The sequence below is a fragment of the Chrysochloris asiatica genome, unplaced genomic scaffold (assembly GCF_000296735.1).
Source record: "Chrysochloris asiatica unplaced genomic scaffold, ChrAsi1.0 scaffold00156, whole genome shotgun sequence".
Lineage (NCBI taxonomy): Eukaryota > Metazoa > Chordata > Mammalia > Afrosoricida > Chrysochloridae > Chrysochloris > Chrysochloris asiatica.
Genome location: NW_006408674.1, coordinates 2,551,451 through 2,575,859, shown reverse-complemented (window position 1 = coordinate 2,575,859; position 24,409 = coordinate 2,551,451). Strand labels below are relative to the sequence as shown.

General features: G+C 42.6%; 1 protein-coding gene across 3 annotated transcripts in view; it reads right to left on the bottom strand.

Moving 5' to 3' along the window:
• ZFAND6 (zinc finger, AN1-type domain 6) overlaps positions 1-11,957 on the bottom strand; it is a 106,041-nt gene extending 94,084 nt beyond the window's left edge. For 2 of the 3 annotated variants that reach the window (XM_006870903.1, XM_006870909.1), the window contains exon 1: positions 11,715-11,957. The gene's annotated coding sequence lies outside the window, so the exon portion shown is untranslated. The remainder of the gene's footprint in view (positions 1-11,714) is intronic. The other variant, XM_006870906.1, reaches the window with a different exon arrangement.
• Positions 11,958-24,409: the final 12,452 nt, after the last annotated feature.

Genomic DNA, 24,409 nt, shown 5'->3' with positions numbered 1-24,409 from the left:
TTGAATTTTTTCTTCAGTTCCCCCAGCTTGAGAAATGCTGACCCTGTTCTTCCTTTTTGGTTTTCTGACTCCATATCTTTGCACATTTTGTTGTAACATTTGGCTTTATCTTCTCAAGCCTGATCTTTGAAATTTTCTGTTCAGCTCTTGGACCTCCTCGTTTCTTCCAATTGCTTTCACATCTCTACGCTGGAGAGCAAGTTTCAGTGTCTCATCTGACATCCATTTTGACCTTTTCCTTCTTTACTGTCTTCTCAATGACTTTTTGCTTTCTTCATGTATGATGTTCTTGATGTCATCCCACAACTCTTTTGGTCTTCGGTCTTTAGTGTTTAATGTATCAAATCTGTTCTTCAGATGATCTCTAAGTTCAGGTGGGATATATTCAAGGTCATATTTGGCTCCCCGTGCACTTGTTTTCATTTTCTTCAGCTTCAGTTTGAATTTGCATATGAGAAACTGATAGTCTGTTTCATGGTCTATTTCACAGTCTGCCCCTGGCCTTGTTTTGACTGATGATATAGAGCTTTTCCATTGTCTTTCTCCGCAGATGTAGTCAATTTGATTTCTATGTATTCCATCTGGTGAGGTCCATGTGTATAGTCGTCTCTTATGCTATCTAAAAAAGGTATTTGAAATGAACAAATCATTGGTTTTGCAGAATTCTATCGTGCATTCTCCAGCATCATTTCAATCACCAAGACCATATTTTCCAACTACTGATCCTTCCTCTTTGCTCCCAACCTTTGCATTCCAATCACCAGTAATGATCAATACATCTTGATGCACGTTTTATTAATTTCAGGTTGAAGAAGTTGGTAGAATTCTTCTATTTCATCCTCACTGACTTTAGTGGTTGGTGCGTAAATTTGAATAATAGTGGTATTTAACAGGTCTTCCCTGTAGGCGCATGGATATTATCCTACCACAGACAGCTTTGTACCTCATGATTGATCTGGATATGTTCTTTTTGACAATGAATGCAACACCATTCCTCTTCAATTTGTCATTCCCGGCATAGTAAACCATGTGGTTGGTTGTCAGATTCAAAATGGCCAATACCAGTCCATTTCAGCTCACTAATACCTAAGATATCGATGTTTATGCATTCCATTTCATTTTTGACAACTTCCAATTTCCCCAGATTCATACTTCGTACATACCCTGTTCCGATTTTCAATGGATATTTACAGCTCTTTCTCTTCATTTTGAGTTGTGCCCCATCAGCAAATGAAGGTCCTGTGGGCTTTTCTCCCCCATGGGCTTTACTCCATTCACGTCATCACTGTCAGCTCTCCTTTGAGGAGGCAGCTCTTTCCTTCAGTCGCATTTTGAGTGCCTTCCAAACCTGAGGGGCTCATTTTCTGGCACTGTATCTGACAGTGTTTCTCTGCTATTCATAAAATTTTCAGTGACTAAATATTTGGAAGTAGTTCGTCACTCTTTCTTCCTTGTCTGTCTTCGTTTGGAAGCTCATCTGAGGTTTTAGATGAGCATTTTCTGTAGGTGAGTCAAAAATGATTCAACAGCACTTAACAATGTGCCATTGTCTATTAGCTGCTGTACAGTCAACGGTAAACAAAACAGATACATACATTCCCTACCACTGCAGAAACTTAGGATCTACAGTCAGACCAGAACTGTCCAAGAGTGGCTGTGTGCTGTCAGGTTGGTTTCCACTCATAGACACCCTGTACAGGGTTTCCCAGGCTGTAAATCTTTATGGGAGCAGAAAAGCCTCACTAGTCTCCTGCAGGCCAACTGGTGGATTAGAACGAGTCGTCCACTACGCAACCAGAGCTCCATGCACTGTCCACGAGAAATCTAATAGAAGGCACATGTAATTTCAAATTTCTAGTAGTTGTTAAATTCTATGAGTCAGTTTCGACTCTTAGCAACCCTCTATAGGGTTTCCAAGTAGCAGCTGAAACTGACCTTGCGGTCCAGTGCTTACCCTACAGTGACACAGGCATATTATAATAAGCAGGTGAAATTAATATATTTTATTTTACATGCTATATCACTACTAAAAGGAGCTCTGGTAGCGTAGTGGTTACGAATCGGGCTGCGAACCTTAAGGTTAGTGGTTCGAAACTACCAGCCGCTCCGCGGGAGAAAGATGAGGCTTTCTACTCCCGTAAAGATTTACACCCTCGGAAACCCTGTACAGGGTCGCTATGGGTCGGAACCAACTCGACGGCACTTAACATATCACTACTAAAGCATCACTGCTTCACTATGTAACCAATATTTTAAAAATTAAAATATATTCATTCTTTTTTCGTACTAGAAATTCATTTCATATTTTATACTTTTGGTAGTGTGCTGTGGAGTCAGTTCTGACTCATAGCGACCCTGCTGCATATGGTTTCTGAGGCTGCAAATCTTTATGAGACCAGAAAGTCTTATCTTCCTCCTGTGAAAACACTGGTAGTTTCGAACTGCTGACCTTAAGGTTAGCAACCCAACTCATAAACACAAGCTACTAGAGCTCCTTACCTTTATGTTGTTGTTGTTGTTAAGTGCCATCGAGTCGGTTCCGACCTATAGTGACCCTGTACAGGGTTTCCAAGGGTGTAAATCTTTATGGGAGTAGAAAGCCTCATCTTTCTCCCGTGGAGTGGCTGGTAGTTTCGAACCACTGACCTTAAGGTTCGTAGCCCGATTCGTAACCACTACGCTACCAGAGCTCCTTAGCAACCCAACTCGTAAACACAAGCTACTAGAGCTCCTTACCTTTATACTTATAGTATATCTCAATATAGATTTACCAATTTCAATAGCCAGTTGGGGCTGTGACAGCCATTAGCCACATGACAATTTAAATAAACTTCCTTATTTCTTTTGCTCAACACAATTGCTATTAGCCACATGTGGCTAGTGAGCACTTGAAATGTGACTAGTAAGAAGGGAAGAGTTAAATGTTTAATTTTAACTAATTTGAAAGAAGATAGTCACAGTGGCTACTGCAGCTTTAAAGGAAGAAAGACACATCAACAAATCATACACTTAAATGAACTGCAGTTGTGAGAGTATTACCAAAAAGGGGGGAAAAACAGCCCAATAAAGGCCACTTGACCTGTTGTGTGACAATGTAGGATAAGCGCTGGAATGGTAACTAAAGGTCAACAGTTCCAATTCACCAGTCGCTCATGGAAACCCTCAGAATCAACTAGGAGCACAAAACAACAAAAAGGCAACAGGAAGACCTAACCTAGTTAGAGGCAACAAGAAAGGATTCCTTTAGGAAAAAGCAATTAAGCAGAAAGGCCTAAGTGAAAAAAACTGAAAATCCAGTAGAAATCATTAAGAAACAGAAGCAAGACAATCTAAATTATCGCAGAATCTAAATTGAATGGGGTGGAAGGAAGAAGCCCTATCATCAAAAAATGCTAAGTATTTCTCAAATCAGTCCTGCAATACAACTTGTGCCTCTCTCTTTACTGAGTGAACTCCTGGCATTCCCGATCTCCTAAGGACTGCTGGTGTGGCAATGTAGGATAAGCACTGGACTGCTAACTGAAAGTTCGTCAGTTCAAATATACCAGCCACTACTAGGGAACCCCTACACTCAGCAGCAATTAACTAAATCAAGCCAACTAATTTTACATCTTACATTTCATAGCTTGTGCTAGCAAGCTTTCTGCTCCCGTAAAGATTTACAGCCTCAGAAACTCTATACAGGGTCAATACGAGTCGGAATCAACTCAATGGCTGTGGGTTTGTGCTCAAGGAGCACTGGTGGTGCCATGGGTTAGGCACTGCGCTACTAACCACAAGGTAGGCAGTTCACACCCAGTCTGGTGCCATTCCATGGGAGGAAGATGAAACTCTGCTTCCACAGAGATTTATTACAGTCTTGGAAAATCCAGTAGAGGTTCACTGTAAGTAGGAATTGAGTGAGGGCAGTGGGTTAGCAGTGGGTTAGGTTTCTGTGCTCCTAGATTCCTTCTCTTGGAAAACTTCCTTCCCAAATCTTTGAAATCATGGTTCCAAATTTTCTGGACAGGACAAGCTTTGAGGCAAGTAATTGGGGAGTAAGAAAGATGGGGAGAGAGGCTCAAAACTGTTTGCAAGAACACTGTACAAAACTTTAAAGAAACTTTTGGTTGTTAAACAGTTCATCATTAAAAGGAAAAAAAAAAAAAAAATGTTCTGACAGATTGGGAAAACTACAGAAACTCCCCCATCACAACTTGGCACCACCACTAAGAATAAATATTACAGCCTCAGAAAGACATTCTCAAAAACTCAACTAGCACATACCAACAATTGTTGTTGTTAAGTGCCATGTCAGTTCCGACTCAAAGGAACCCTGTGCAGGATTTCCAAGGAATGGCTGGCTGGTGGGTTTGAACCACCACCTTGTAGTTCAAACTGACCTGTGGTACAGTGCTTATCTTATAGTGCCACACCCAGGATTCCCCAACCTCTATAGCACACTGTATTTCTCTCCAATCTCTAGGTATTAATTGTTGCTATTGTTAGGAGTAGAGCGACCCTACATATGTACAACAGAATGAAAGAAACACTTCCCTGTCCTACACCAATCACACAATCGTTACAACACTTAAACCCATTGCTGCTGCCACTGTACCAATCTATCTCATTGAGGGTCTTCCTCTTTTTCACTGACCCTCCACTTTCCCAAGCATGAAGTCCTTCTCCAGGGACTGGTCCCTTCTGGATACTAGGTCTGAAGTAGGAAAGATGAAGTCTCGTGATCCTGGCTTCCAAAGAGCACTCTGGCTGTACTTCTTTCAATTAGATATGTTAAGCACAGATTTCTAATCTCTATAGCATATTGTATCTCTCAAAAAAAATCTTGTTGCTGGTAAGTGCCATCAAGTCGGTTCTGACTCACACGTCCTTGTATATAGGGTTTCTAAGGAGCAGCTGATGAATCTGAACCACTTAACTTGTGGTTCAAACCGACCTTGTGGGCCCAGTGCTTTACCCCACAGTGCTGCACCGGGATTCTCTATAGTGGTTATGTGCCGTGGAGTCAGTTCCAATTCATAGCAATCCTGCTGCATATAGGGTTTCCAAGGCTGTAAATCTTTACAGGAGCAGAAAGCCTCATCTTTCTCCCGTGGAACCGCTGATCGCTTCAAACTGCTGACCGAGAGGTTTGCACTCGTAACCACTGAGCTACCAGAAGTTAGAGCTCCTTACAAAAACCCTATACAGAGTTGCTATGAATCAGAAACAACTCAGTGGCACAGACAACCACCACCATAGCTGTATTCTTAGCTCTTAACAATGTTTACAATGAAACAGGCTCAAATACTTGGGAAGTCTGAAAACTATAGCTACAGAGCTGTTTAACATATGTTGTTGTTATGTGCCGTGGAGTTGGTTCTGACTCATAGCGACCCTGAACAGGGTTTCCAAGGCTATTAGTCTGTTAATCTTTACGGGAGCAGAACGTCTCTTTCTTCTGCGGAGCAGCTGGTAGTTTCGAACTGCTGACCTTGCGGTTTACAGCCCGATTCGTAACCACTACGCTACCAGAGCTCCTTCAGAAACCCTATATAAAGGGAACTGACTCAAAGGCTCTTAACAACAATAACAACTTGTGTTATTGTTAATTGCTGTCGAGTTGATTGTAGTGGTAGCAAATTGTTGATACTGAATTTTTTATTTTAGTGAAAGAACAACAAATACATGCATTTAGGAGTCCCTGGGTAGCACAAATGGTTAAGCAACTGGCTACTAACTCAAAGCTTGGTGGTTTGAATTCACCCAGAGGCACCTTGGAAGAAAAGACTGGTGTTCTACTTCTGAAAGGTCACCGCCATTGAAAACCCTATGGAGTTCCAGTCTAACACATGCATATGGGGTCACAATGAGTCAAAATTAATCGATATCAATTGTTTTTTATAAAGCAGTAGTTTTGCTTCAAGGCAACCAGTAAAAAAAGTGTTTTTTTTTGTTTTTGTTTTTTTAATGACTCTGAAATAACTGGTTAACTAACTGGTTAAAAATAAGTGAAGTTATTTCATTTCATAAAATGTTAAAATTTAAATTCCAGATAAACAGAAAGAGATAGATGTGAAAAATGAAATCATAAAAGAACTAGAATTAAACTTATCTGTATAATTGTTGTTGATCAGTACCGTGGAGTCGATTCCGACTCATAGCTACACTGCACAGGGTTTCTGAGGCTGCAAATCTTTACAGGAGCAGAAAGCCTCATCTTTCCCTCACAAAACAGCTGGTAGTTTCAAACTGCCGACCTTGAGGTTTGCAGCCCGATCATAACCACTATGTTACCAGGGCTCAATAGCAGTGATAAAGTGCCGTCAAAGTTGGTTCTGACTCACAGCGATGTTGTATAGGGTTTCTGAGGAGCAACTGGAGGGTTTGAATCACTGCCCTTGCAGTTACCAGCCCAGTGTATAGAAGAACCCTTTAAATACAAAACGAAAAGCCATGTTGTTGTCTGTTGTCTTTGAGTCAATTCTGACTCAAGCCATAGAAAGGAAGTATTAACCCAGATTTCTTAAAAGGTAAAAATTCTTATTAAAAAACAAAACAAAACACTGCAAAAATATAAAAAGCAAATTAAGAGCCAGGAAAACCATTCATAGTATATGACAATTACTACCCTAAATATGGACTCCTGGTGTGGTGCTGTAGGATCAGCACTGGACTGTGAACCACAAGGTTGGCAGTTCAAGCCCACCAGCTGCTCCTCAGAACCCCACACAGGGTCACTATGAGTCGGAATCTACTCGGCAGCACTTAACAACAATCCTAAATATAAAAAAGGAGGATCGCAAATATAAAGCACGCCCCAGGCCTCATATGAGAGCTTCAAAAGTACATGGAAAAATCCAATGAAAAGATAATGGAAATTTCCCTTGAACTTTTTGAGGCCCTCTCTTATCTTTACTCAACATGATAGTTCATTAAAAAAAAAAAAAAATCTATGAATAGGAAGGCAGGAAGTATTGGTAAAGGAAGAAATACATATCTCATTTTTTGTCAAATTTTGTAAGTTTACATTAAGCAAACTTTTTAAGGCAGAGCATTTGGCAATTACATACGCAAACTTAAAAAAAAAAAGTTCATACACTGACTCAGAAATTCTCCAAGATCAAATCCCCCCCTCCCCACAAAAAGGAGAAATCCAAAGATGTAAGCTTTTAAGATGTTCTTCACCACACTGTAACAGGAACAGCATGAAACAGCACAGATTACATTACACAGAGTAGGTGACTAAATTATTGTGTTTTCATAAGGATGGAATTTGATATACCCTTAAAAATCGTATTCATAATACATGGCATACAGTGGTAAACATGAGGAAATCCCTGCCCTCAAGGATATCACATTCAAGCACAGGAGACAATAACAAACTCAGAAATAATAATTTCAGATAATGACAGGTCTGTAACGAAATATGGAGTCCTGGTGTGGTGCTGTAGGATATGCACTGGACTACTAACCACAAGGTCAGCAGTGTAAACCTACCAGCTGCTTCTCAGTGTCGCTATGTGTTAGAACTGACTCAGTGGTACAATGAAGAAATAAAACAGGGTCAAAGCTTGGTCAGCAACTGTGCTCAGTACAAAGTTATCTTTGAGGGATGACATTGGAATAGAAATTTGAGTGTTCCAGGCAGAATGAACAATTTTAAGGGAATAAGCCTGACATGTTCAAGAACCACAAAAAGTCAGTGCAGCTGGAGGTGAATGATTTGGGGACAAAGAGTGAAGATGATCAAGTCTACGAATGGGAAAGGTTTGATCATCAAGCGCAGCACTGCCCAATACAGCAGCCCTTAGTCACTGTTGGCTATTGAACCCCAGCAGTGTAACTAGTGTGAGAGGTGCTGTATGTGAAGAACACACAACGGACTGTGTAAACAGTATGAAAAAAACTGAATAAAAGAGCCAATTAATAATTTCTTACGTCGCTGTTAAATGCTGTTGAGTTGATTCTGACTCATAGTGACCCTGTACAGGGTTTTCAACTGGTGAGTTTGACCTGCCAACCTTGTGTTTCACAGTCTAGTGCTGATCCTACAGTGCCACACCTAGAGTCCTTATATTGATTACATGTTGAAATAATATTTTGAGTTAAATGTTTCACCTGTTTCTCTCTTTTTTTTTAAAGAAATGTGGTTATCAAAAATTTTTTATTTACTTATGTGGCTCCCATTGGACATTTATTGGTCTACAGTATCAAAATCTACAGTACAAAGCTGGAATTTTATTATTTTGTGTATTGAAAAGCCACTGGAGGGAGATAGTCTAATTTACACATTTAAATGACTATGTGCCAAACGAGCAGCCAGAGTAGACTACAAAGGAAGAAAGATATCAGTTAGATGACTACTGGTCATTTTACCACCACCTACCTGTCAGTCAGTTTAGTGTGCCCCCGTATTCAAATACCAGTGGGCATCCATGTTGGATGTCCAGTCTGCTTACTTTGGGCATCAGGTGGGTGCAATCGCTAATGGAGGACACCATGTTTGATACAGAAGAGAGCTAGTGAAGGCCAAGGGGGACCAGAGGTGAGATGCACTGGTACAATGGCCACATCGATGGAGAGTTAGGCGGATGATGCAGGACTAAGGGAACCTTTAGTTTTAGTTCTGATGTATGTTAAGTGTTACAGTGCAAGTGTTGGAGTCTATCAGACAACAGCTATCTATTCATACCTAATATTGTTTGGAATTCAACTTAGAATTGTTTAGGATATGAAGAATATACACAGAAGGACCAGGAATATACTTGCCAAAATGTTAACAATGGTTATTTCTGCTGGTGTTATGAGTGACTTTTCTTTGAAACTTTCTATTCCTTTTGAAAGTTCGAAGAATAAAGTACATTAACCTTATAAACGAATAGTAAAAAATGAGTTTTAAAAAAATACAACCCAAACAAATCATCTGGTTATTTGTCTGAAGGCTACATATACTATAAAAAAATGAAGCCATCTTTACTCTCACCCTTTCAGGTACAAACAGGTTTTTCAAAATCAGACAAACTCCTATTACACCACACACTACCCGACAACTGAGGAAATACTACTACCTAAAGAAGAAATCAATAATTTTGAATTATGATGTTGGACAAGAATACTGAATGTCCCAGAAGAAGGAACAAATCTGTCTCAGAAGAAGTACACCAGAATGCACCTGAGAAATGAGGGTGGCCAAATTGCATGTCACATGCTCTGGACATGTTATCAGGAGGGAGCTGGAGGACTTCATGCTTGGTAGAGTCAGTGGAAAAGAAGACCCTCAATGAGATGGGCTGACATTGTGCTAGAAAAAATATTCTCAAACATAGCAACAATTGTGAGGACTGGGCAGTGTCTTTCTTATTCTATTGTACACCGGGTCACTATGAGTCTGAAACTGACTCCAGTGCATGATAAATAAATTAGATCGCTCTGAAGAAACGCCGTGGGGGCATTCCTAACAGAGGTTAAGAAAGTAAAAACTGTGTGGTTGGTATTTCACAGAATACCAACCCCATTTCTTTCTCTAAAAATGTTCCAAAGAACACATTTATTTTAACTCCACAGAAAAACACCTGACTGGTTGCATTACAGGTTCTTCCAAGTGATATGTGCTCCCTTAACTAAAGTTTGTGCGAAACTGATTAAGGAGAGTTTTAAGTAATTGGCCAGATATTAACAGTAGGGTGTAGGAGTGAAATAGAAAAGTGATCTATTTTGCACACAATCAAGGTTATGTTCTGTACGTACCACTTTTGCACTGAAAAGGAAACAAGTTGTGCCAGATATTTTATCACGTGATTTCAAAAGATTAATTATATATTGATTAACAGGGATCAATTTCTCATGGAAAAGCTGAACTAGGGACCAATCACTATGGCCGGTTTGATACTTCTACTTAAATATAAAAGAGAATCCAAATGTTTTCAGTGCAATTTACTTCTAGTATTTCAATCCAGTCTATGCTGGTTACCCAAAACATTTCTATTGTATTATAACGAAATTAAGTATTTAACCTAGGGAAATTCTAGCATTTGTACACCAAGAGCCAGAACTACATATGTTCATAGACAACAGTTCTTATTAGGGGAAAAGGAACAAAGAAAGAAAAACCCACAACCAATTTAGATGCCCACGATTTATGGCTTATTAACACAGCAATAACACTCAGTTACATACTGTTTTAGTTTATACACTGTTTGGGCACGCAAATACAATGTGGCTAAAAAAATTTTTTAAGGCGAGGAAATGATAAACACAAAATCCACTAAGCTATAAACATTACTTGAATGAGAAGCAACAGAGGCAAGAAATAAGCAGATACGTTTTGGCAAAAAGTTCCAGTAACTGGTTTGGGTCGAAGAGTCAAGAATTTTATTATGTTATGGTTTTATCCTATGTATTCCCTATCTTACATATTTCCTGGTTACATGGTGGGAGAGGGCTTGAAAGTGGCTTTACTGAAGGATGCTTGACATACAATCAACTGCACACATGTACTAAAGTATAAAATTTTCTAAGTTTTGACAAAGGAAAATTAATTGGTATTGCAATTAAGATGATAAATCCAACACTTCGTGAATTTTCCTCCTGTAGCATTGTCATCTCTGTCTGCTTTCAATATATTTTTAAGTTTAAAAGGAAATCCTGTTTGGGAAATTTAAATGTGCAAATTTTGCCCAAGAAAGCAAAATAAATAAATAAATAAAGTTCTCCCTACAGTCCTGAAGACTAACTCGGTTCACAAGCGCCCTCATCAGTGATATAATGACTACTAAACCCTACCCGTTTATGAAGATATCTTTACATAGAAAACTCAAATCCAGAGCTCTCTACTCTCATTCCCCAACCCTTCAGACGGCTCCCTTCTTACATGGCCACACTTGCAATCCACCAATTGTCGAAGTAAACTCCCAGGCCCTGACTTCCTCTCAACTTTCTCGGGGTGAAGGGAAATTCAAGTATTTTCAGAAGAGGTTAGCACCCTCTCACAAGATAATGTTCAAAGACTTCCAACACAATCTGCGTGTGTACTTCCTCAGCAACTTGTTTACGAAGCTAGACTAACATTTGCAACTACTGCTGCCAGAGAGCCGAGAAGAAACAAACAAGCAAGCAACCTCAAGAACGCCTGCGCAAACGCACCGGCGCCCCTGCGGTCCCAGGGCAGTTTGCCACGCGCCCCCCCACCCCCACGCCCCCGGCGGGCGTCGGAAAACCCGGCAGGTGGTAAACATTCCAAAAGGAACTGGGACTCGGAGAAGAGGGGCGGAGACGGGGCCGGCGGTGACAGGGACGCGCCGCAGGGTGGCCCGGGCCCCTCTGCCCCCCGCCCGCCAACTGTTGGGAAAGCAGTTAGGGCGGCAAGCGACGCCGGCCTCGCAGAGACCACCCGGGCGAGAAGCCGGCCCGGGACCGCGAGCGCCGGCGCGCGTTTCCGCAGAAGCTGAGGACGCCCGAGCCGGGCCGCCCGGGCCCCAGTCCCTGCCCCGGGGACCGGGAATCCCCTCGCTTCAACACAAACGCCCGGCCGAGGTCGCTGGCGGGCGGGCGAGCGAGCGAGCAACGGGCTCACCACCTGCTGCGCCCGCCGGCCGCTCTCAGCTTCCGGCTCGCCGGCGCCGGGAGGGGCCGGGGGCGGGCCTCGCCTGGGCTCGCCTCAGCCCGGTGGGGGAAGGGGTGAAGGGGGAGGGGCAGCACCGACCCGGCCGGACCCCACGAGCCGCACTCCTCACCTGGCGGCGGCTCTCTCCGCCTGACGCGCTGCCCGCCGCCGCCGGTCGCCGCCGGTGAATGGGGACAGGTGAGGCCGCCGAACCCCAGCTCGCTCCGGCCCCGCCGCCGCCGGCCCCTCCGTCCGCTGTTTATTAAACTTTTCTGTTTGGTTGTTCGTCCTGTGACGCGACCGCACACAGGAGCCCGGGATTGGCCGACGCCAGGCGCTGACGCCGCACCCACCCGCCCTCAACCTAATTATTACCGGCTCGGGTGGAGTCGCAAGCCGGAGGAGGCGGGGGGAGAGGCGGAGCTAAGGCTCGGAGAGTGCGGCGATTGGTTGGATCTCACGAGAAGAGGCGGGCGGAATGAGGAAGGAGCTCCTCCGCCCTCTTCGCCTTCATTATCCCTTTCCTTTGCCCTCCCTTAATGGCTTCTGGTGCCACGGTCTCTCTCCTGCCTACCACGACGGGAGGGCGTCCCGCGGAGAATGAAAAGGTCTGGCGATGTAGGTTTAAGTCCCTGTACAGGGAACGGCATGTATCTGACCCGGGATTAAAACACCAGAAATAGTTGACTTTCCACCTGCCAGTTGTGCAGGAGGGAATTGTGAACTGCTCTCTCCACATGCACCCCCGTGCCCATATCTTTGCATGCGCAAAGATAGGGCTCTGGGTGCGTATTCCAGTACTCTACGATGTTCTGAGTCAGGATTTCAAAAAAGAAGCGAGCCTAGAAGTACCGATGCACACGTGTGCAGCACACACATGCCCTTGTTCCAGCCTTTTCCTAGAGCGCGCGCGGGTCTCAGTTCTCAGCGGCGTGGTGCGGCCCCAGCTGCAGCGCTGGGGTCGGAAGTGATGGAGAGGATGGCTCCCCCAGGTTTCTTAGCTTTGGGGGTCACGTGCTGCACATGCAAGAAATTGGTGATACTTAGTTCAAGCTCATCCAGCCCTCCCGTGAGTGAGGGGACCGGATGGGGGAAGGACAGTAGGAAGATGAAGAAAGCCAGGAGGATCTTGTCTTTATTTTTAAATTTGATATTTTGTTCACCGTGCTCTCCCCGCCCCCTGCACTATATTTAAAATTTTAACATATAGTAAAAGGAGTCCTGGTGAGGCTCCGGAAGACAATACGCTGGGTCGCAAGGTCGGTTTGAGCCATAAGGTCAGCGGTTCAAATTCACCAGCTCCTTCTGGAAACTCTACACATGGTCACTATGGGTCAGAACCGACTCGACGACACTTAACATTTAGAAAAATACTACCTACCTTGGTGACTGTGCTTTTTGGAGAGCTCTTTTATGTTGTTCTTGAGATGAGTGCATCAGTCATCTCACCCTAGCTGTGTCCTGATTCATAGCTCAATTGAGAAGGAGGATTTTGACAAAGGTGAGCCTCTGAATAATACGTAGTTAATTATAGAAGGGAGTGCCTGGTTGGTGCAAATGGTAAATGCTGGACTACTAGCCAAAAGGTTAGAGGTTCAAACCCACCTAGAGGCTCATAGGGTCGCCAGGAGTTGTAATCAGTTGGATGGCAAGGAGGATGGGAGAGAGTAGCTTGTGGAACTGTGCTGGACACAGCCGGAAGCAAGGAGGAAGGGAAAATGTAATTCCGGTTTGAAGAAGAATGTGGTGTGTTGTGAGGTGTGTAGTTGTAGAGGTGATAAACATTCTTCAGGGGAATGGTAAGGAATGCAGTGGGTATAGTTGAGCCTAACGTAATAGGAGCAGGACAGCAACCAGCTGCAAGGTGCTTGGTCAGGGCCTGAAAGCATGCAAAATGCTTTTTAAAAAAATCCAATTCAATTAAAGCAAACACCGGGCTAAGCCCAACAAAAGAATTTTTTTCAAGGATATCATTTCTGCCAGTTTAGCAAGATCCTTTGCTGTGGGTTAGTCATTGGGCTGCTAACCACAAGGTCGGCAGTTCAAACCCACCCACCAGCCGTTCTGCAGGAGAAATGCAAGGCTGTCTGTTCCTAAAGATTTACAGTCTCAGAAACTCATAGAGTCACTGTGAGTTGGAACTAACTCCATGGCAATGGGTTTGGATTTTTGTATTACAGGCCTTGAATGCCAACTTACTTAGCTGGTCTTCTTTCCACGTGGTCTTTAACAGCTTGAAGTTTTCAGGTATACAAGGGATAAGAGTAGTCACACATTGTCACATCTGTCATATTCGCTTGATCATAACAGATCACAAAATGAATCTAGATTCAAGAGGTAGAGAACTATACTTTTTGAAGCTGACAAAGAATTTGTGGCCATCTTAATAAGGAGCTCTGGTAGCATAGTGGTTACGAATCAGGTTGTTAACCTCACGGTCAGCAGTTTGAAACTATCAGCTGTTCCACAGGAGAAAGATGAGGTTTTCTGCTCTAGTAAAGATTTACAGCCTCGGAAATCCTGTACAGGGTCGCTATTATGTATGGTACATAACAACAACAACAACAACATGTGTACGTATATATATATATATTTTTTTTAAACAAATCTCTTTAATGTTTAGCTTAATAGGAGTTAGTTTGATTCTCATATTTGCTTATGTAGCCAGTCTATTGAAATATCAACATGTCATGTAACCTCTGGAAAACTCCACATCATGAGAGACTAGTGGTGGGGAAAAAGACAAATAATGACTTAGTATTATTACCATAATATTACTAAGTCATTATTTACATTTGTTACTGAAAAGGGCACAATGGTGTCTCAGTGGTAGAATTCTTGCCAAGCTAAAAATGAGAATCCTGGTATGGTATTGTACGATAAGGGCTGGACTGCTAACTGTAAGGTCAGTAGTTCAAGCCCACCAGCTGCCCCTCAGAAACCCTATACAGGGTGGCTATGAGTCAAAACTGACTCCGCAGCACTTCACAACAAGCTGGAGACCCAGGTTCAAATTCTGGCCAGTGCACCTCATAGTTAGCACTGTCTGTCACTGGACACTTATCCAAAAGCCAGCAGTTAATGGTCCAGTCTCGTAGTACAAGGGGTCACCATGTCTCAGGGTTGACTTGATGGTAATGAACAAGAAACACAATTAGGAAGATAGTTTTAATCTCATAGAGCCACTGAAAATTTCTCAGGGACCCTGGAAAACAACTTGTGAACCATTGGTCCAAACCACCATCTTGATGACCTACCTGGTACTGTTGAGTTGATTCTGACTCACCGAGAGCCAGCTTATAGCACAAGATAGAACTGCCCAAAGGGTTTCCAAGGCTGCCTTTTTTATGGAAGCAGATAGCCACATTTTTCTCCTGTAGAATGGCTAGTGGGTTTGAACCACTAACTCGGTTAACAGCTGAGCATTCATGAACATGCTTCTGCCCATCTCCTATATTTCATTACCTATACATGACCTTCCCCTTGTGTACTTACTCCCTACCAAATGCACACTCATTTCCCAGCACCTAGGGTAAATTCCTAGTCCTTGCTGAAGGCTCTCCTGAGTTGAATCCTATGAGGAAATAAAGCATCCTCTCTTCTGTGTTTTCACACACTGTATGTCTCCTTCTATAATTGTACTTACCATATTAAAGTGAGATGTATCAGTCTGTACATTTACCTCCTCCTGAGTTATACCAGCAGATAGTTTTTCTGAAGTTTGATTTCTTATTTCATATGCGATGAGAATATAAACTGGTCCCTTTCCAAATCTCTGACCTATTAACAAAATTTATCAATTCTCTCTTGTGTGTTTTTTTTTCAAGGCATCTTTTATTATATATCACCTTTTTAAATATAATGGGAAGCTCTGGTGTGGCCGGATAAAGTACTGGACCCGCAAGCTCAGTTTGAACCACAAGATTGGTGATTCAAACTCACCAGCTGCTCCATGGAAACCCTGTACAGGGTCGTTATGCGTCTGAACTGACTCAACGGCACTTAACAACAACAACAACAACATACATAATGGATCCTGGACTTTTTTATCCCTTAGTCTTGTTATTCTCTTTGAGTAGTATACTTGTTTTTTTTCCAGACCCCTGATATTTTTATCACATTGCTGTATACTAGGTTTTAGTATCTACTAGAGCTTGACTTTCCACCATTCATTGCTCTTCATCAGAATTTTATTTGAAATTCTGATCTGTTTATGCCTCCAGGTTAGCTTTAGAGTAATTTTTTGTCAGTCTCCAAGAAATATCCTGCTAAGATTTTAATTGGAATTGCATATGCCTACAACAATTTGGGGCAGCAGAGACAAGAATTTGCATCTTCACAGTATTTGAATGGTTCACCAAGAAATCTGTTGGGCTTTTTCATTTATACAGATTTAAAAAACAAAACAAACTCTCAAACACAGTATTTCTAAAGTCTAGGGTGGATTCAAGCTTGTCCAGCCCTCCAAGACAAGGTGGAAAGACAGGAATCTCCAAGGTTCCAATCTTTGTATCACCAATTATATTTTCTTGTTAATTGCCATTTCTAGGCCCTATTTATATCATAAGAAAAGGGTTAAGTATCTCCTGCTATTTCTCTGTGTTGTTCCTTGATAAGTTTTTCCAAAGTTGTCAAGAAATTCAAACCAGAGAACAGAAAGTGACATGTGTGTTTAAATCATTTGATTTAAAATAATGCAACTAATTTTAATTTTACTTTGCAAACCATTTTCCTGAATAAAAGTGTACTTGTTACTGAATTAAGGCAAGATCAAAGTACAAAGTACCTCTTAAGAATTTTATGATCACAACTGTGAGAAACGTTGTCAATACCCAGGTACTACCTCAGTTCTTCTTGGCAACTTGCGGGTCAGTAAAAACCCCTGAGTAGGCCTTTACCCCAGTGGATCTCCAGAGGGAGAACTGAGGCAGACCACCTTATCCCGTATGAGGTCACTGATGAGTTATCATGAGTGCTTACTGACAAAAACGCTCAAGAAATCCAATCTATACTCATGTTAGCAAGAGTGAGGCTTTTCCAGAGTCAGCGGTGTGGCCACAGAGGACTAGAGTGGAGAGTGAAGCTACCAGCTGATAGGAAGAGAGGGCATACGCACAAGAACACCCACACCTGCAGATGGTACCCACGTGACCTGGCCCCGATGAATGGATGATCAGAACTCAATGAGGATAAAAAAGAAGAGGAAAAAAAAAAAAATAGAGTGATCTGATACAATTTGATGACCTTGACCTACACCTATGGATGCAGGACCCAAAAGAGGGAACAAATCCTTACAGCAAGAAACATTCCCACCCCCTCCACACACAGAGTAGATAGAGATGGGCAACTTGGACATTGGATACCCAAATGTGGTGGGGAGGGGGGACTACAAAGGTAAGAAGTGACTGGCTTATAAGCTTTCAAGAGGGAACCTAGAGCTAGGGGGCATGGAGGAAGGCAGAATCTCCAGTGAGTACTATCCAATCTCTAGGCGGAGCTGATGAAATGCAGAAGGGTCACCTGTGATACAATAGTGAATGATTGTTATGAGGGTTGGAAATGTAAAGGCAGAAGTTTTGTAGCAAGGAAGGGAGTGATTAACTCTCCAGTCTAGGAGCAGAGGTCTCTAGGACCATCAATGAAGAGCCGAAAGCGGGACCCTACCCAGAGAAGCAGCGAGGCCCGAGATGGAGACAGAGACAATGACATGGAGTGATGAAGCGGCTGGGGATTTTGGATCTAGAGAGGGAGAGGGACTGTGTGCTGAAGAATGCCGGGGGGGGGGGGGGCGGGTTTATAGGATGGGATTGGAACCATGGCAATGAAACGATGTACGGTGGAATAAATGTAAAACTAAAGTTCTCCCATGTAAACTATCATATAATTCACAATAAAACATGAAAAAAAAAAAAAAGTGAGGCTTTTATTCTTATTTAATTTTGCAAACTCAGGCACCAAATCCAGAAGACAAGACAGGCAGATGTGTGCCACATGGCCATTTTATCTCCTAGCTCGGAAGTCCCCAGTTCCTCACTGACTGAATACCAGGGAGTGAACAATCTTCATGGATGTCACCTATTTCCTTTGGATGGCTGCATTCTAATTTTAAAGTTTCTACTTCTTTTACATGTTCACTTCCTCCTCCACTAATGCATCCTGTTCACATATCCCAGGTGCATGGACCCCTGATGTTATGCCAACCAACAACCTATGCCTCAGTGTAACAATTCCCTGGACCTCTACTTCCTTGTTCCTGGAGGTGCACTAGCCTGAGATTTATTTCTCTCAACACATTCTGTCCATCTAAGAGGACTCTACACAAGGTAAACCCTCCTCTTGATTTCAAAAAATATATATAGCATTTTTAAGCTATGTCCAAAATGGAATTTTTATAAATATTCCATGATTTATTTAAATTTTCTTGTTCAGGTCTGGCTCTGCGTCAGAAGGCCACAGCCTTGTAAACCTTTTTCAGTGGTGCTCCCTTGCACACATTAGGTGGCCGGGAGTCACAATCAACTCAATGCCAATTATAATTATTAGCTACCACCAGTCTGTCCGTGGAAGCTCGCATATTGTTACGATGTTGAACAGGTTTCAACAGACAACAACAAACTAGGAAAAAAGGCCAAGTAATTTACTTCCAAAGATCACACCCACCAGCCACTCTCAGGGAGAACTCCCTTAGTTTTGGAAACTCCATAGAAGTTTTAACACGCTACAATGTTGAAACATGTGGGGTGAAATAAGCAATAGGTAAAAGGATATTGTGTGATTCCATTTATATGAAGTATATGGAGTAGACACAGGACTGGATACAGAAAGCAGAATAGTGGTGACCAGGGACTAAGGGAAGAGGCCACGGGGAGTTACTGCTGAATAATTACATAATGGGGTTTGGAAACCAATAATGGTGCCAATTGCACAATATTGTAAGTGTGATCATGTTACTGGATTGCATACTTGAAAATACTTAAAATGAAAAATGTTTTGTTGTATATGTTGTTGATGTTGTTATATGCCATTGAGTTGGTTCTGACTCCTAGTAACCCTGCATAGAGTTTCCGAGGCTTTTAAAAATCTTTGCAGGAGCAGAAAGTGTCATCTTTCTCCGGTGGAGCAGCTGGTAGGCTCAAACCGCCAATCTTGTGGTTCATGTCCAGTGCTTGTCCTATGAAGCTACCATGCTCCTTATGTCGTATTTATTTTTTTTATCACCATTCAAGCAAACAAACAAAAAGTCTCAGTAGTAAGAAAACAGCTGAATTTTAAAATGAGCAAAAGGTCTGATCATAGTCCTCACCAAACATATATGCATGTATTCATCTGCAAATACGTATATGAAAATATACTAAACTTTATTTTTCATTAGGGAAATACAAACTAAAACAGGAATGAGATATCTGTTTTTGTTGTTAAGTGCCGTGGTGTCGGTGCCAACTCATAGCGACCCTGCACAGGGCTTCCGAGGCTGTAAATCTTTACGGGAGCAGAACGCCTCATCTTTCTCCTGCAGAACCGCTGGTAGTTTCGAACTGCTGACCTTGCGGTTCACAGCCCAATTCGTAACCACTACCCTACCAGAGCTCCTTTTAGAAGGCCTAAAATCCAAAAATCTGACAAAACAAATTGCTGGTGATAATAATGCAAAATGGTATAGGAGTTCTCATCCTTTGCTACTGGAAATGCAAAATGGTATAGCCACTTTGGAAGAGAGCTTGACAAGTTCTTCTAAAACTCAATATGGTCTTACCATGCAATCTTGCAGTCATGCTCCTAGGTTTACTTGATTGATTTGAAAAGGTATCATATCATAATATTGTGTCAACATCACAAAACTTTTTCATCACCCTGATAAAAAATCAAACATTTATAGCAGCTTTATTCATAATTCCCTGAACCAGGAAGTAACTAAAATGCCCTTCAGTAAGCGTATGGATAAATAACTATGGAGCATCCATAAAATGGTATACTGGTGGTGGTGGTGTTGTTATGGTTGTTAAGTGCCGTCAAGTTGGTTCCAACCCTGTAGAGGGTTTCTGAGGAGCAGCTGGTGAGCTTGAACTGCCGACCTTGCAGTTCAAATGGCTTTATAGTCTGGCGCATTAACCTACAGTGCCACACCAGACTCCATAATGGTGGTGGTAGGAGATGGTTATGTGCTATTGAGTCGGTTATGACTCATAGTGACTCTATATAGGGTTTCCAAGACTGTAGATCTTTACGGGAGCAAAAAGGCTCATCTTTCTTCAGAGGAGTAACTGGTAGATTCTATCTGCTGACCTTACAGTTAGCTGCCCTAACAGGACTCCTTAAAATGGTGGTACCATTTGGCAATGAAAAGGATTGAACTTCCAAGCCATGCAAAAACATGAAGCAAAGTTAAATGCATCTTGCTAAGTAAAAGAAGACAGTCTGAGAGGGCTGCGTACTATTTACATGACATTCTCAAAAAGGCAAAACCATAGAGTTGATCAACAGATCAGTGGCTCCTAGGGGTCCAGGGAGGAGAGACAGTTGGCGAGGTGAAGCAGAGAAGCTCTGGGTGAAACTATTCTGTCTGATACTGTAGTCGTCTGTATTTGCTTAAGCCCTCAGAACTTTACAACACAAAAAGTGAACTTTATGAAAATTTGAAAAAAATCATTTAGGACTTGAGAAGATCCCAGACTGTGATAAAATCATCTAACTGTAGTACAAACATGTTAAAAAAAAAAAAAAATTCACGGAAGAAGGGAAGGGACAGAGTGCTGACCTAACTAACTCTGGAACTGAGTGGTGTTGGTAAGATTAAAGGCAGAAGCACTGTGCTGTCGTTGGTAAAGTTCCCTCAGTGCTACTGTCACAGGAATCCATGGTTATGTTGTGTGTCAGCTTGGCTGGACCATGGATCTCAGTGTTGGAAGTTGAGATGGTCGTTCCCCTTGATTTAATCTAGTATAAGGTTATCACCTCAATGACGAGATCTGCTATGAACCGCCAATCAATTGAAAGGAAGCTTCCTCAGTGGTGTGACCAGCTTCCTATACACGTGGATGCTTCAGCCCAGCTCTCTTGCTTTTTGCTCCGTCTGGATCCTCTTCTGGTTTATCATCCGACCTCCAGAGCTTTGTCCTGAGTCCTGGGAGTCATCAGCAGTCTAACATCTTACATGCTGACCTGGAATTTATTCAGGAGAAGGCTCCTACCTGATGTCTAACCCATAGTTTTTGAACTTGCCATCATCTACAACTGTGTGTTCATTGCCTTCAGAAAACTCTCTCTCTCTCTCCCTTTACATACATATGTTGCTGTTGTTGTTGTTATGTGCCATCAAGTCAGTTCCAACTCATGGCGACCCTGTATAAGGTTTCCAAGGATCATATGGTGGATTTGAACTGCCAACCTTGTGGTTCCCAGTCCAGTGCTGATCCTCCATGGCCACACCAGGGGAAATTACATACATATATATGTATTTAAATGTATATATGGAGTCCTGGTGTGGTGCTGTGGGTTAACAAGCTGGACTGTAAGGTTGGTTTGAACTACAAGGGCAGTGGTTCAGGCTCACCAGCCGCTCCTTGGAAGCCCTAAACAGAGTCGCTAAGAGTTGGAACTGTCTTGATGGCATTTAACAACAACAATAACAAGTGGAGTTCTGGTGTGATGCTGTAGAATAAACACTGGACTGCTAACCACAGGTTGGCAGCTGAAACTCACCAGCCACTACTTGAAAATCCTATTTAGAGTTGCTATGAGTCAGAAGCAACTCAACACTTAATGACAACAGCGACATATATATTTATTTATTTGTGTGTATGTGTGTGAGTCCTTGTGTAGCGCTGTAGGATAAACACTGGAATGTCAACTGTGGGTTTAGCATTTTAAATCCACCCGCTGCTCCTTGGAAACCCCTGTACAGTGTTCACACGCACACACAAAATACTTCCCTGGTTATCAATTTCCAGAAAATGCTCTGGGGCTCAGTTCTACTCTGGCACGTGAGGTGGCCATGAGTGTGAATGGGGTCAATGGCAAGTATTTTGTTATTTACAGGTTACTGAGTCCCAAACCACTATACATGTATCTAGGAATTAAACAGTTACGTAAATAAGTGGTAAATGGTAGGAGCTAAGTTTCTTACTATGGGAGGCAGATAAGCAAGGGGAGAAGAGTAAAGTGATCCCTGTAGTACTGGGCTAGAGTTGGAGACATAAGTATGAACTCCTGTTTAGCTTAATATAGATCCCCAAACCAACAACCAGATCTGCTGCCGTTGAGTCAATTCTGACTCACAGCATCCCTGTGGGACAGAGTAGAAGTGTACCGTAGGGTGTCTGAGGCTGTAAATCTCCAGAGAAGCAGATTGCCTCATTTTTCTTGTGCCGGAGCAGATGGTAGGTTCGAATCACTGACCCAACACTAATCAGTTAGCAGCCCAGCACTTAACCCACTGCACTTCCAGAGCTCCTCTAATAGAGATACAGATGGATGCATGTAGACTGGAGTCCTGGTATGATACTGTGGGATAAAGCACTGGACCACAAGTCAGTTTGAACCACAAATTTGTCAGCTCAAACTCACCTGCTACTTCTTGCAAACTCTATACAGGGTCTGTACAAGTCAGAACCAACTTGACAATGGCCCAAACCAGAACAATTTGAGCAATGAAGTAAATAATATAATATTGGATTGTATTGGAGTCCTGGTGTGGTGCCATAGGCTAAGCATTAGACTGCCAATCACAAGGTCAGTGGTTGAAACCCACCAGCCACTCCTTGAAAATCCTATACAGGGTCACTATGAGTTGGAACCGACTTGACACTTAACAACAACAAAAACTGGATTGTAACTCAAAGTATAAGTTATATATTCATAGATCCATGATCACATAAGTACGTGGTTGAGAATAGGCAAATCTCTCATGCAGAGGAATTCCCAATAATTTGGGTAGATACTGCATCCTCTAGGATGTAGAGCATCGCACCCCACTCCTTGAGCATGGGCTTGTGACTTCCTTATAGAATGCAGGAGGAGAAGGGAAAGAAAGAACAGCTTTCCACGAGGAAACCTGACAACTACTACCTCAGCCAGGCCACCAACATCAATAGTGACAAATCCTGTTGATAGTATGTACCCTTTGTATGATGTGATGAAAATGGCAGTAACTTCTATGATCTTCCTCCCTAAAAACCCAGAAATCCATGGTAATTATCAGAACATCAGACAAATCCCAATTGAGGGTCATCTTACAATAATCTGGTCAGTACTCCTCCAAACTGCCAGGGTCATCAAAGCCCATAGAAGTCTAAGAAACTGTCACCATCTAGAAAGGCGTAAGGAGACCTGACAAATGTAATTGGTATTCTGGATGGGCTCCCAGAACAGATAAGAACATTAGATACAAACTAAACCAGAAATGAAACCCAATCCTATTGCTGTCGAGTCAAATGCAACTCATAGGGACCCTCTAAGAACTGCCCCATAGGGTTCCCAAGGTTGTAAATCTTACAGAAACTGACTGATGCATCTTTCTGTTTCAGAGTAGCTGGCAGATTTGAATGAAGGGAATTTGTACAGACTAAGATATGCCTGACCCAAGCAGCCATTGACATTTCAATTGCCTCATGCATGTGAAAGTTGGCTGGAAAAGTGGAAGGCCAATGAAAAATAGAGATCCCCAACAAGATGGATTGACACAGTGGGTGGCAGTGACAATGGGATGGAGCAACAATAGTGAGGATGCCCCAGCACCAGACAGTGTTTCATTCTATTGCTCAGTGGCGCACCTTGGGTTAAAGCTGATCGATGGCACCTAACAACTGCATGGACTTTAGTTAGCATCGGTATTGGCTCATGAATTGTGCTAAGATGGCTGTGGAATTCTCACTTTCCACATAGGAAGCCTGGGTTCCAATCTTCATTAGTGCCCCCTCATGCGTAGCTGCCACCCACCTGTCAGGGATTTGGACCATGGTTCAGTGGAACTTCCAGACATAATGGGGGCTAGGAGGAAAGGCTTTTTGGGCTACTGTGGAAAATCAGAGAAACAAACACTCTGGACCCCCGCTACTCTATAAGACATCATGAATATGGCACGGGACTGGGTCGCATTGCATTCCATTGTGCCTGAGGTGGCCACAAGTCAAGGGTCAAAGCTACAGCAGCTAACAAAAATAATTGTGACCAATGTGTCATACAACCCACTGCTGCCAAGTGGATTCTAACTCATACCATGTTATTATTAATAGGGGAAGCTATGTGCAGCTTACATGCTAACCCTCATACTATCTTCACAACTTGTCTGTAAATTTAAAACTGTTCTAAAATAATACTTTTATTAAAAATACAAAACAAAACTCTCAGCAACCACTCAGTCACTCCTCAGAACTGAGGACCTGTTTGTTCTCCGGTGAACTGGCATGTGTCAGTGACCTGTCTTGGTTGGACCAATATAAATAGATCCATGGTAGGGTGGGGCTGGCTCAGTGACAAGATGGATGGATGTCCAGCTATTGCTTGGAACCCAGTACTGACGTGAAGAAGACAGGGTGACAGATAGTTTCCATTTACCCCACTGGGTCCACTTTTTCATGTATTTCTCCTCAACTTTGTGCCTTGAGAGGCTGACCAACATAAACTGCCTCCGTGAATGCCCTTGCCCTTTACACTGCAGTTGTGCTTGGACCTTAAGAGTCATAGGTAGGAGATGGAATGGAGGTAGGAGTGTGAGGCTGGAGTATTTATTCTTGGTTCTAGCCTTGCTGACCACAGAGTTGGCTCTGTTCTTCACTGAAGGCCACAGCTTTCATCAGTGGTCCTTTCCACCGAGCTGCTCTTTCTAGA